At 42.4% G+C, this 14,822-nt stretch overlaps 1 long non-coding RNA gene across 1 annotated transcript in view; it reads left to right on the forward strand.

Annotated features, from left to right (window-relative positions):
* Positions 1-4,377: 4,377 nt before the first annotated feature.
* Positions 4,378-14,822, forward strand: part of LOC135098347 (uncharacterized) — a 58,082-nt gene continuing 47,637 nt past the window's right edge. Inside the window, exon 1 of the long non-coding RNA XR_010266852.1 lies at positions 4,378-4,569. This is a non-coding gene — a long non-coding RNA (uncharacterized LOC135098347). The remainder of the gene's footprint in view (positions 4,570-14,822) is intronic.

Raw genomic sequence — 14,822 nt, forward strand, 5'->3', positions numbered from 1 at the left:
GAGGGATGAGTTGAGGGAACAGTATGCCAAAAATTAAGGGGAATTTAAAGGGAATTAAGGAGTGAGGGGAAAATTGTTCGAAATATGTAAATGGAAAGGAGTGAGGGGAATGAGAGGGGAGTGAGAGGGGAGTGAGGGGAGGTAGTAGAGGTTTGGAATCGACAAACACAGAGCCGCCCACACCACAAATGTCATGGGAGAGGGGAGTGAGAGGGGAAGAGAGAGGGGAAAGGGGAAGGAGAGGGGAATGACCAGGAGATATATAACTCCATAGTGCTGTTCCCCTCTCCCCTCTCCCCTCTCCCTCCTGCTCCCGTCTTTTCCTCCTCTCTTCTTTCTTCTCCCTTTTCTCTTCCCCTCACCCAAATCTTTCCCCTCGCCTTCACCTCTTCGTGTGTGTGTGTGTGTGTGTGTGTGTGTGTGTGTGTGTGTGTGTGTGTGTGTGTGTGTGTGTGTGTGTGCTTGAACCAAACACCTACACGTCTTAATTTTTTTCCTATCCCAGTAACTAATAAATGCATCTGACCTTTCCCCACATTTTTCCCCTCATCTCCTCCCCTCACCCCATCACCAAGCTTTTTCCTCTTTCTCATTATTAAGAGATGCCAACAATACCGTCAAAATTCCCCCACTTCCTCCCCCCCACTTACCATCATTCCTCTTTCCCTCTTTCATCTTCCTCCCCCCCTCTCTCTCTCTCTCTCTCTCTCTCTCTCTCTCTCTCTCTCTCTCTCTCTCTCTCTCTCTCTCCCCTCGCCAGCATTGTCCCGGGGAGCTTGAGACACTCCAGGCGCCTAGTTAAGGAGAGAGAACAGGTGAGCTATGAGTGAGGGGAGAGGTGAGGGGAGAGGGAGAGGGGAGACAGAGGGGAATAGGTAAGAAGGACGACAGGGAGAGAGAGGGGAAGGAAAGGATAAGAGACAATAAAGAGATGATTATGATGATGGCAAAACCAGGTGAGAAAATAAGGGGAAAGTGAGGGGAATTGAGAGTATGAGGGGGAAATATGAAAGTGAATTGAAGGTGATGGAAAAATAAAGTTAAAATAAAAGGAAACAAGGAAAAAAGAGGGAAATTTAACAAAGAAAGGGGAAAAGGAGAAATGTAAAAAAAAAGTTACAGAATAGATGGTGAGAAGGAAAGTGAGGGGAAAAAAGAAGATGGGCGAGGAAAAATGAGAGGGGGAAAAAGATGAGAGGACAAATGAGAGAGGAAACTGAGAGGAAAATTATGATATGTAGTAATAAACGTGGAGGGAAAGTTTTATATATATCCTCTCTCTCTCTCTCTCTCTCTCTCTCTCTCTCTCTCTCTCTCTCTCTCTCTCCATAGGGTAAGTAGAAAACTGCTCCTTCCCTCACTTTTACCTCCATCTTTCTCGACTAAATCCCTCCTGATTCCCTCCTTTCCTCCTTCCCTCTTCCTAACTCTTTCTCAGCACCTCCTCATCCCTCCCTTCCTCCTCTTCCTCCCTCTCTTCCTCTCCTTCTCTACCTGCCTCTTCTCCCTCTCTTCACGATTACTACTATAATCCCCTCTCTCTCTCTCTCTCTCTCTCTCTCTCTCTCTCTCTCTCTCTCTCTCTCTCTCTCTCTCTCTCTCTCTGTGGAAGAAAAGGAATGAAAAGAGCAAAAAAGTAAACAAAGGAACAGAAATTAAAGAAACGAAGAAATACAAAGGAAAAATCAGAGAGAGAGAGAGAGAGAGAGAGAGAGAGAGAGAGAGAGAGAGAGAGAGAGAGAGAGAGAAGGTATAAGAACATAAGAACATAAGAAATAAGGGAAGCTGCAAGAAGCGACCAGGCTTACACGTGGCAGTCCCTGTATGAAACACACCTACCTATTTCCATCTGTTATCCCCATCCATAAACTTGTCTAATCTTCTCTTAAAGCTCTCTAGTGTCCTAGCACTAACAACATGATTACTGAGTCCGTTCCACTCATCTACCACTCTATTTGAGAACCAATTTTTTCCTATCTCCTTCCTAAACCTAAATTTTTCAAGCTTGTACCCGTTATTTCTTGTTCTACCCTGGTTGCTGATCCTAAGAATTTTGCTTACATCTCCCTTGTTAAAACCCTTATACCACTTAAAGACTTCTATCAGGTCCCCTCTTAACCTACGTCTCTCTAAAGAATGTAAATTTAACAGCTTCAACCTCGCCTCGTAAGGAATACTCCTCATCCCCTGTATCCTTTTAGTCATTCTCCTCTGTACTGATTCTAATAGACCTATATCTTTCCTGTAATGTGGGGACCAGAACTGCACCGCGTAGTCTAGATGAGGTCTGACCAGCGCCAAGTATAACTTTAATATTACTCCCGGCCTTCTACTTTTAACACTCCTAAAAATGAATCCTAGTACCCTATTTGCCTTGTTTCTGGCCTCTATGCATTGTTTCCCTAGACGGAGTTCAGAGCTAACTATAACTCCTAAATCTTTCTCGTACCCTGTACCTACCAGAGTTTGGTTGTCTAATGTGTACCTATTGTGTGGGTTTCCTCTACCTACGCTAAGCACTTTGCATTTATTGATATTAAATTGCATTTGCCATCTATCCGTCCATGTGTGCTGCAATGTTAGGATCCCATCACAATATATGCTCTGACAAATATTTGGTGTCACCGAAAACTTTGACGCTGAATGAACATCTTCTTTAGTATTTAAATACAGAAAATATTTCACGTTGAAAGGCACCAGTCTGGGAGGGAAGGGAGAGAGAGAGTGAGAGAGGAAGAGAAGGAGGGAGGTATTGAGGGAGGACAGTGTGACAAGCTGTGACAAGACAGGACTACCAACCCTTCCTACGTCTGTCACCGCCTGTGCATTTCTAGTATCTCTTTCTATACCTAACGCTCTCTCCTTTTCAATGGCCATGATGGAAGTTCTACAAGGCAGCATCAAACTCCTGACAGTCCTTCATACATCTGTCACCACTTGTGCGTACATTTCTCTACCTATAACGCTATCTCCTACACCTCTCCCAGTTGGATAGCCACGATGGGGAATTCTACAAGGCAGCATGAACTTCATGAAGGTACAAAAACAAGGGATTATCATTACTATAACAGGCCCAGATAATTTACAGTAAAGCCAGCTATTAGCAAATGTCTAATGGTTTCTTTACAGTGTGGTTTGCCAGTGGGTTAGAAACAATTAATTTAACGATTTGTCACCTCAACTCACACCATAGCTGCCATTTTCTTAGCGTGATGTTTTCTTGTTGTTTTTGTTTTCATAAAGTTTCTATGTGGAATAACTCAGCCCAGTGGATACACGTAGCACCTCGTTACGTTTTCTGAGACAAAATGTGGTATGCAGGAAAAAGAAATGTGTGGTTTCAGTGCTTGGTTTATTTTATTTCTGTGGAGTGTAGGTTTGATACCGTCGTGCAACATGCGATGAAACCAGTGTTCAGTTTGAGTGCGGTTGAAAATTGTTATGCAAACACTGTTTATTTAGTGTCAGTGTACGTCGCTCTCTCTCTCTCTCTCTCTCTCTCTCTCTCTCTCTCTCTCTCTGCTAGCAGATATTTCCCATCTATATAGTCAGGAATTAACAGAGGAACGGAAAAACACCCGATGGAGAGAGAGAGAGAGAGAGAGAGAGAGAGAGAGAGAGAGAGAGAGAGAGAGAGAGAGAGAGAGAGAGAGAGAGAGAGAGAGAGAGACGAATTTACTTTAACGTAGCTTCATTTCCGTCATAATATCATTACCTTCGTTACCAAAAAAAATTTTATCTTGTCTTGACAACTCTGAGATGTATGCTTGACACTGTGTGTGTGTGTGTGTGTGTGTGTGTGTGTGTGTGTGTGTGTCTGTGTGTGTGTTCTGGATCTGTGTGTACTTTGGAATAATGTTTGGTGTTAGGTATTGAAAGCTTTGACGTGGTAGATGACAGATGACTTTTGTTTGAGTTAATTCGTGCAGACATTGTGCTTCAAGCCTAGGACGAGCGTGTGTGGGAGTAGGAGGGTAGGAGGGAAAGGGGAAGGCTAGGACGGGGGATCATAGTGGAGCAAAGGACTAGACAGGATATATATATATATATATATATATATATATATATATATATATATATATATATATATATATATATATATATATATATATATATATATATATATATATATATATATATATATATATATATATATATATATATATATATATATATATATGTGTGTGTGTGTGTGTGTGTGTGTGTGTTTTGGGTCAGTTTCATGTTTCAATATATATACTTTTGACACTGCCATATGAATGTATGTATGTATGTATATGTATGTATTGCATGTATGTATATCCTTTATCTGTAATCATACATTTACAGATAAACGTTCACCTTCCGCAGGTATGTCGTGGTGGAAGAGTTTGGTAGCCCTGCACATGTCCATCCGAGAATTACGTCACAGGTGGGCACAAGCCGCAGTCATTCGCCGGCGCCTCCCTGCAGTCTCAGGTAGCAGCGGCGATGCGTAGTGCTGTTGCTTTGTACTGAGTGAGCGTGAATGAACCCTCGTGACGATATATGGTGATGGACGTGTGGGCCTTTACGTTGTGGAAACAGAAGGTGAGATTTGTCTTGATTTCCACCGTAGTATGAGTTAAATTGAGGTGAAGGAGTGAGAACTATGCGGGTAGTTAGTGGGTAGGCTTGTTTGGTAACGTCTTGTCTGGACTCTTGAAGCTCTCTGGGAGTTGTAATTAATGTTAATGCTTTGTTGCTTATTAAACTTAATGATCCCAGAGGCAATATCGTACATGTGCAAGGTAGGTGTGATTGCAGGGAGTGGTGTTACGTTGGAAGTAGGGGGCAGGAAGAAAACCCACACGCACGCTCTCTAGCTGTATTTCACGAAGGCGAGTAAACAGCAATACATATAGGAAATATAGGCGGACAGGCGTACAGGTGAAAGTAGGCAGACATGGGCATGAGAGGTCAGGCGCGCAACTGCTCTCTGGCTTCCCTGTTTCGGCAGGTTCGTAAATCACCTCGCACACCCTCGCTTCCCCACCTCCACGTGAATCCACTCATTACATACATACTTATCAAGCAATTACAACGTCACTGAGTACAAATCGGGCATAGTATTCTGGTCGTTACAATGGGAAAACAGTGGTGGTGGTGACTATCGGAAGAGCGAAGTGACGGAACAAGCGGTAGCGGACAGGAGTACCAACCTTTGCGATACATCTGTGCTCTGCTTCCATTTTCAATTTCGTATATTCTATTTCAGTGTGTCTCAAACGATGTTCTGCCGTACCACTCACTACTGTATTTAGTCGTTTCATTCATTTTGTTGTTCAGAGTGAAGAAGATTGTAAAAATGTACTTTTAAGGCATTACAATATTTGCCAGCGCTGAATCGTATTTCGGATATGTTGGCACCCTTAAATGTCGATGCAAATATAACACGTAGGTAATAAGACTAATGGAATTCTGCCATAAGTACTGCTTATTTGCTATGTGTGAAGTGACAGAAGCACGTGCAAATCTTATTCTGAATCTCTACTTTCGAAATAAAAGATACGTGTTCATGCTGATTAAAGTGGGAGAGAGGAAAGGGAGGAGAAGGATAGAAGGATCTCGTCTCCTCGACTTTTAAAGCTCCCTCCCTCTGGCTCGTTACTTTGTGGTGTTTATTCGATGTTTGTTCAGTTTAACTGTTCCATTGGCATTATCTATTAAGTAAGGAAGATACTATAGCAGTGGTGTAGTACTGATTGATCTGATGGTGGTTATCTATGCTAGTGGAGAACCACCTGCGCAGTAACTGTTCCCCTCAACAAGTCTCATTTTAGCGTAAATCAGATTATGTCACGATTGCGTTGTTGATGAATGGATATCCGCACTCTCTTCTCCTCTTATTTTCCATTCCATTTCGACAGTACCTTTTGTAGAGGACGGTGATGTCTTGGGGGTGTGTTGGCAGCGGTGCGAGTCGCCATCATGGCTGACGTCATCAAGTCTGCTGGGGAGAAAAATAATGCTGCTTCGCTGTTTTTTTTTTTTTATTCCACTAACTTATTACTTATTATTTGTGGAAATATAAATTATTTATGTGGAAATAGAAGTGGAAAGAGAGAGAGAGAGAGAGAGAGAGAGAGAGAGAGAGAGAGAGAGAGAGAGAGAGAGAGAGAGAGAGAGAGTGTGTGTGAGTGTGTGTGTGTGTGTGTACTATCCTCAACCGTATCAAATACTCTGTTCAGTAATCCACCTACATTATCCTGAATCCCCCGCCACACATTACTGTACACACAAGTTCAATTTTCTCTTAATGGAGTGGAGTGAGAGTAAACAGTGAGGTGGAACTTGTAACGTGGCCTTGCTGGGTAGTGGACAGTGGACACCCTGCTGAGTGGCGCTTGATGGGGTGACTGTCTCTCTCTCTCTCTCTCTCTCTCTCTCTCTCTCTCTCTCTCTCTCTCTCTCTCTCTCTCTCTCTCTCTCTCTCTCTCATATTTATATTAGAAGAATCCAACTTTGGGAATGAGAATAGTTCGTTATTTTTTTTTCGTGTTTCTAGTATTTTATTTATGTGGATTTTACTTGAGTTAATTTAATGTCGCTTTGGTCATCTATTTGTGGAAATTTATTTTGTGGAAGTGTGAGGAAGAAGAACAAGCTTATTAATTTAAGAAGGATATTGAAAGCCAGTCATTCTTCCCCTTTCGTGTGATTTTGATATACTTAATCCTCATAACGACTTGCTTATATTGGAGGTTCAGCCTTGCATCATAAGCTTGGAAAGATCAATTATGCAAAGGAGGGAGAGGAATATAATATTAGTTTGGATGCTAGCAGCGACTGATTGTCTTTACCTAATCCTTGTAATTTCAACACTTGGTGATGTTGATATTGGTATGATGTCTTCATTGAATCTTACAGGAGGTCAGAAGTGCTTGCAATGGGATATGACTAGGAAATCTTACAGTATTAAAGTGGTATATTTTTAATGCTTTCTCAAATACACTTGTTTTACAGAGAACAAGAATGGTGCCTCATATTTTTTAGAACACTTGCGTCAAGGTGATCACGATTAGTACCTTTCAGAGAAGAACAGGGAACAGGGAAAGTAGTTAGGAAGTTACGTATAGTTTGGATGGTGTTGACAATAGTAGCTATACGTGATGCAGAAAGGCAGGACATTTTTTACGGATATGGTGATAATAGGGAATGGGAGAAACGAGGTCACGTGGGTCATTTTGGAAAGTGGAAAGTAGGTCAAATAAGACAAAGATTCTAGAAAACGGCAGACATTGAAAAAAAAATGAAAATATTGGCCAGAGTATTCATCTGCTGCTGCTGCGGTACTAAAAAAAAAAATGAAAAGCAAAGTTGAGCTTGTTATCGTCACACAAGAGCAGAGGGCTCCAGGACGAGACCTTGTGTTTGTAAGAGTTAAGAAATATAAGTGATCCTCGTAATTAATTCAGTGAGGGTCGTTAGTCTGCCAAAACATGCGGGAGTGAGCACCTGATTAGCCTTGGTAATACGATGATTGGCTGCCGAATAACTCGCCTGTTTAATTCATTCCGTTCGTGCCGCCATCACCACGTGTAGTGCACATGTGGGAGTCCTGGGTCACTAATTACCATGAGAGAGAGAGAGAGAGAGAGAGAGAGAGAGAGAGAGAGAGAGAGAGAGAGAGAGAGAGAGAGAGAGAGAGAGAGCAAGCTGTTATTATTATACTCGGAAGCTTAAATATCCTAGTGTAGAGGGGTACTGACCTTCTGTGATTGCCTTTTTAGCGTGCCTCAGCATCAGTGTTTGGTGGTCCCAGCCACCGGCAGTGTGTTGAGACTTAAAAGTGTCCAGGTAACGATGAATTATTTATGGGTCAATATTAAAAAAAAACTGTTTTTTTATTTGCTTTTCATTCTCTTAGTTGAGGGGCGGGGAACACTTAATGGGTGGATGACCACCATCAGGGCCGCCATTCCACCGCATTCATGGCCACCCTACCCGCGCTCATCCAGTCACGTCCCCTTAGTGCAGCGCCCCTCATCTGTATGTATGCTGAAGAGACACGGAAAAATGAACACTCGTGTCTCTGTGAAATATTGTGCGCCATAAAGTCTCTTGTCCTCAACGGCTTTTTTTTTTTTATTCCTTCTTATAATAATTATAGAAGAGTCCTCTTGCCACACATAAAACTGGGTATTCATGTATATTGTTACGGTAGGATCAGGAACGTGGAAATAAGGATATTTAACTCTGCGTGAAGTGTTGTGCTGACTAAAGTAGTGTGTAGTGCCTCATCAGATAGCAAGACAGTGTTGGAATGCTTCAGGGAGATAAGGGGAGGCGGGCGACAGGGATCCAGTATGGAGGAGGAGAGTATTAGGAACCGGAGCCAATGCAAACTTGTTATAGTCACCCTGGAGTGGATTCCAAGGAACGGCTGGTGGACTAAATAAAATTAATTCATATAAGACATAGCCATTGGGTTTTTTTTCATGTTGGGAAGGATATTCACTACGATTACCGTATAAAACTGCAACACTTTTTTGTTTTTATCTTGCTACCAAAGCTGTCATTTGTTTACTGACTTACATAACACACTGTTGTTCAACTCTAGACTTTTAATTTTATTTATTTATTTTTTTTTATTTTGTCGCTATGATTAAGTGGTTAAATTACGATTTGTTATTAAGGTACAAATGTATATTTGTTACTTCATCACCTGAGTGTGGAGTACAGGTGCATCACAACACCTCCCCACCTGTCACAGTACTTAACACAGGCATGTCTTCCACTAACCACAACAAAAAAAAGAAAAAGAAATAAGTAGATAAATAAAATGAATAAAAAAAGAGGAAGAAAAACGAACCAATCAATTGAAGCAGCCAGAGGCATTCGTGGAGACACAAGACACAGCGCAGTCTGACCCTGACCATTGTCACGCGAACAAAACTGGTGCATTTTTTACTTCAGTTTGAACTGCACCGAATGTGACATGTGGACAAGGACGGCCAGGGAGAACGTGTCCCCACTGAATCTGACTTGGATGAGGACGCACAACATTATCAAACATTTCTACGTCTTATCGCAACATTTCACAGGCTGTAGTAATAGTCATTGTAGTTTTCTAGGTCTTTATTGGGATTTTAATTATTATTTATTGGGATTTAATTATTATTTAACCCAAACTAATTATCAGTGTGGCCTTTGATAACAGGTCTGTGATTAAGCTTGTTCACTGCTTATGACACACAGCTTTGTATGATGAACTACTCTCTCATTTCCTTCCCTTCATTACATAATGGAAAAAAAAAATTCTTCTACTGTAATTTGCTGTCTTGTACATACGTATGTGATTATTAAAATTGTGTGCAGTACTTTGTGTTGCAAAGTTTAGCGCATTACAGTGAAAAAAAAAAGATCTATTTTCTTTATCGTAGATGCCTGTTATAGTTACATACAGTGCTTTTTAGTGTCATAAACTGCAGCATTAACACAGTAAAATAGCCAAAGAAAACTCTCATAACTCACAAACACGAAGCAGCATGTACACACACGTTCCCCTTGCTCGTGCCGTGTCAGTGTGTGCATGTGATGGCGCGATGCATCTCCCACCAACCTGGACGCCACAGCCTCCTTATTTTTCATTACTGGCGCGTAGAGTGCGGGATAACTCACAGCTTGCAGGGGGAGATTGATGGCACCTGTATACAAGGTGGAAGATTATTTATACGCGTGGTATATTGACAGAGAATTTGTAGGTGGCGTGTTTAGTAGGTAAGAGAGAGAGAGAGAGAGAGAGAGAGAGAGAGAGAGAGAGAGAGATTAAATGAATGATACTTTGACACAACTACAAGATATGTTATCATTACCGCAGAGAGAGAGAGAGAGAGAGAGAGAGAGAGCCCCTGGGGAGCTGCACCAGCCCAGGTGCAGAACGTGGCACCATCAAAGACAGTTTCTGAACACATACATTGGCTGGTAGAACGAGTTTGTTACCGTGCAGCCAAGTGTTGAGGGCTGGACCAAGCAGCAGTTCAACACTGCAGTGAATGTGTGGTTGCAACAGACAGACAGAGAGAGACTTTCAGATAGAAGGCATTAACAGTGACTTCTTTAGCCTAAATTGTTGTATGAAATATGTAAAGTATATGTACAGCAACTCTGTAAACACATATCATGTAGATTTGTATAAATAAAGAGAGAGAGAGAGAGAGAGAGAGAGAGAGAGAGAGAGAGAGAGAGAGAGAGAGAGAGAGAGAGAGAGAGAGAGGGTAATTCACATCATACTAAATGGAACGAATAATTTTCAGTATTCATAAACGTTGGTTGTTTTAGGAATAATTTCGTTGGCCAGTGGTTCTTATGTTTTGAGTTAATTCCCTCACCGTCAGTCACGTTCGCGCCAATGCTCCACTCAGCACACTTGTCCCTCTGTGCGTCCCCGGGGCGACAGTTGTTGGGTAGAGGGACGTGAGAAGACACGGGATTTCTCTTGCACGTTGAAAGCTTGGCTGATTGCAAGGACGGGGGATGGTAACGTGAACTTGAATATTGCTTGTCCAGTAAATGGCATTAAATCTTACGTTCATTGTTCTTTGGGCCGTAATAAAAACATAGATATATATTCCTATAAAAGTAAAAAGAAAAAAGTATCAATGGTAACGATAAAACAAAATTCTAATGACAAAAGAAAAAATGAAAATAACTGTCCTATGAAGGGTAATTGAAGGCTTCAGTTAATTAGTTAATTTTCATACGAATAATAACGAACACTTAAACATTTTATACTATGAAAAAAAAAAGTCAAACTGAAAATTCATTGGCCTTTCGTTAATACGTCAAGTAAATTAGCCGGTTAATGAAAATATGATCGAGACAAAATACTTGAGCTCGATACTGGATTGCACTTGACGTGTCCATTATTTACCTGTGTTGCACCTCTAATAAATATAAATCTTCAGGTAAAATAATATAACCATTTCTATGCCGTACATGTCAGAGAGAGAGAGAGAGAGAGAGAGAGAGAGAGAGAGAGAGAGAGAGAGAGAGAGAGAGAGAGAGAGACAGAGAGAGAGAGTCCTTATATCAGGGTACAATCAAGTAAGGAAGTGACCGCGACCCAACCTGGCAAAAAAAAAAAAAAATGTAAATGAACACACCTGATAAGATGCTTGACCCACTGTCACTCAAGACACGGCGGAAAAAAAAAAGAGGAAAACCCAACAATTTTCCAACAATACAGTGATTTTCCCTTCATCGCTTTAGGGTTGGGTGAATGCCACTTCCTGATTTCAGCTTGACGAAATCATATCATACCTGGAGGAGAGAGAGAGAGAGAGAGAGAGAGAGAGAGAGAGAGAGAGAGAGAGAGAGAGAGAGAGAGAGAGAGAGAGAGAGAGAGAGAGAAGGGGGGAAAGAGAAAGGGGAGGGCTAGGGATTTAGAGAGAGAGAGAGAGAGAGAGAGAGAGAGAGAGAGAGAGAGAGAGAGAGAGAGAGAGAGAGAGAGAGAGAGAGAGAGAGAGAGAGAGAGAATGTGTGTGTGTGTGTGTGTGTGTGTGTGGACAGACGTAGCTTCATATGTGCATTGTGTTTACCAGTAGCTGCTCACACATTTATTATAAGTCAGTGTTAATAAGGAAGCTCTGAGACACACGGCCTTTCATCAGGAGTCATTAGCCAGTCCCTCGCTGAAGTGGGCTTTATCTAGGCGTGTGATGCATGTGACACTCAGCTCTTCAGTCACAAGTTGACGGTGTTCTTTTGGGAGCACTGAATGATTATTTAATGTCTAAGTCCATTATGCTTTGCTCTTCTGTTGGACCGGTTGACTGTTGAATGTCTAAGCTGAAGTTATTTTCGCCGATGCTCGCTGGATGGACTTTGTTGTATTGGGACATAATATCTGCTGAGTGTCGGCACAGTATTTTGATCTTGTGTGATTAGGTTACCTTCGTTATGCTAATGGTCGCATTCTTCCTGTGGTTCAGTTTGTCTTTGCTGTGTGGTGCTGGTGGCGATGGTGGTTTCTGTCACAATTACCAACATTTTCTTCGCTTGGCCGGAGTGTCGTCTCCAAATCAAGCATGCCATCACCACTATTTAGCGATGTCAGGTTGTTTTAATATTAACTTCGTCTGACATTTTCTTACAAATTTACTATTCTCAGTAAGTGGCGTCTTGCCTCAGCTATGCCTCCGTGCTGGCAGGGTGGCAGCGTGCTCATGAGTCCAAATTTTCGAAGATTTTTTTTCTTCTTGACCTTTACCATGTTTATTCTTGAGTTCGTGTGTGTGCGCGTCCTTGAAATTAAATCCGTATTTCTTGAGCTCTGATATTACTTTGCAATACATGACCCAACCGATGTAAAAAGTCAATCGGCGTATCAATAAATCTACCTATCTACGTTTACTGTGAGGTACGACAACCTGCCCCACGCGTTGCGGCCACCCAGGAACAAATGCTTCGATAGTGAGCAGTGTAATGTATCGTATATTTGTAGTTATAGGGGGAGACTACAGTTATTTAAAAAACTGAACCAAAGCAATCGTGAGCAAGTGAGTGAAAGGTCGCTCCGCCATCTCCACAGAGCCGGTCGTGCAGTTGTGTGTGAATGTTATAAACAAGTGAAAGCTGCTGCAGTGAAGCTCCCAGTACTGTCCGTCAAACCCCAGCAAACATTATGGCGTGGAAAGCGAGCGTTGGGTCTACACTTTCCAATCCCGCGCGTGACCGTCAAGTAATCAGTCCACTGACACACCGCGCCGACACGCTGCTTACCATGACGCCCTACACACCTTGACACGCTGCACATGACACACAGCATGTTGCGTCTGGCGCAGTGATGAGACCTTTCCCACTCTGAATAACTTCAGTGTGGGGTTGTTATCGCACTAGTAAAATGCAGCTGCAGGGTTTTTGTTCTCGGCAGTGAACAGCGTTAGGCGGCTTGCTCTGCAAATTGGCGAAACTTCCTGTCCGCACGACTGTCACGAGGCCCGCAGGTCTGGTGCAGTGCTCATTGCCGCCCTTGGCTGTAGTGGTGGCGTCGTCTTGATGCGCCTCGGGCTGTGAAGGCTGCAGGAGTGAAACCTGTGTGTCTGATCTGGGTCTGATCTGCTCACCCGCCGTACTGACGCTTCGGTTGCCACGGCGTCTCCTCTGGCTTACGGGAAAATGGTCTGGTACAGGTTTAAAATATAATGTGGAAAGACAGCAATGAAAGCAGCAAGTGGGATCAAATCAGTCAAACTCTCTAGTGCTTGTAGTTTTATTTCTGTTCAATAAAACCGTCGCGAAAAGGTTTATGTGACTGAAAAAAAAAAAAAAAACATGGGAAAGAAAGAGATAAGATTATGTTGAAATAAAAAAAAAAATGGTGAGGTGCTTCAAGGGAATATTGAACTCTTCTCACACCTCAAAAAAAAAAAAAAAAAAAACACTCGCATCTAGGAAAACCAATGTAGTGAATAAATAGGAGAGAAAAAAAAAAAACATGAAATTAATGAGATCAGAACCATTAAACTGTGGATGAAAAAGAAGGAACATCCAGAGAGAGAGAGAGAGAGAGAGAGAGAGAGAGAGAGAGAGAGAGAGAGAGAGAGAGAGAGAGAGAGACGCCAGTAGACCTGAAAAAAAGATATGGAATGCCATGCAAAGGGAGGGGTACGGGAAGTGAAAAGGAGAAGAGAGAGAGAGAGAGAGAGAGAGAGAGAGAGAGAGAGAGAGAGAGAGAGAGAGAGAGAGAGAGAGAGAGAGAGAGAGAGATGATGAAAAGAGTGATGAAAAGAGATCAAAGAGGACTGAAGAGACGAGATTTTTCCCATGCAGTAGAAGAGAAGAGTTGAGGTGACAAGAGGAGGAGGAGGAGGAGGAGGAGGAGGAGGAGGAGGAGGAGAAGAGTAGAATGTCTATTGCTCCTTCGTCAGGTAATTCCCGTCGCGGCGTCAGTGGCAACGGATGTGACTTTTCTGGTGTTTTTTTTTTTTTTTTTCAATTTTTTTCAACTAATTTCATCGGTTGGGACGTGCAGGTGTGAGGAAGAGGGAGTGTGGTGTGTGGGAAAGGCAAGGAGGCGGGCAGGTGTGAGGCATGATGTACTGTTAGGTAGGACAGGATACAGTGCGTGTGGGGGATCTTGTTAACTCTTTTGTATAAAACTGAGATGGAATAACAGTTGTCTCGTTAGGAAAAAAATAATTAAATTAATGTAGCAGTGTGGTAAAGCCCACTCACTTTTAATGTATTGCTGTCCTTCATCCCATATTTCCCTCTCTATATAGTGTTCTTCTTTACTTCCCCCACTCTTTTCTTTCCGTTCCGTTCCGTTGTCTCGTTTGTTCGTGATGCGTCAAGATAACAATACCATATGCTTTGTTTAATGTAAGCTTATTTCAGTGTGAGACTTGAGTTTGTTTCCTAATGTTACCAGCTCTCTCTCTCTCTCTCTCTCTCTCTCTCTCTCTCTCTCTCTCTCTCTCTCTCTCTCTCTCTCTCTCTCTCTCCTCTTTGATGCCTTCTGATGTTACGTATTAACAGCTTCACAATCGCAGCTGCTCGGTACATTTCTAATAATCCCAGTGCTATTAAGAAGATGAAGTGTGTGATACTGAAGCTCTTGGCTGTGCTCCCTAGTGATGATCCAAAAATTTTAATAGAAACCCTTCATTCGTGTAACATTATCGATTAAAGCAGTGAAGTGGTGCAGCGGAGAAAGGACAGGTACGTGCGCGTATATATGATAAAGCGCACGGCTGGCTGGGTAGAGCTGTCTGGTGGTTGTGGTGGTGTAGGGTGCCAGTCGAGTGTAGTGCTATGTGGTGTGGTGACGTGCGGTGCGGTGTTTCCGTGTAGATTCC

This window comes from Scylla paramamosain, unplaced genomic scaffold (assembly GCF_035594125.1).
Source record: "Scylla paramamosain isolate STU-SP2022 unplaced genomic scaffold, ASM3559412v1 Contig56, whole genome shotgun sequence".
In the NCBI taxonomy this organism is placed as follows: domain Eukaryota; kingdom Metazoa; phylum Arthropoda; class Malacostraca; order Decapoda; family Portunidae; genus Scylla; species Scylla paramamosain.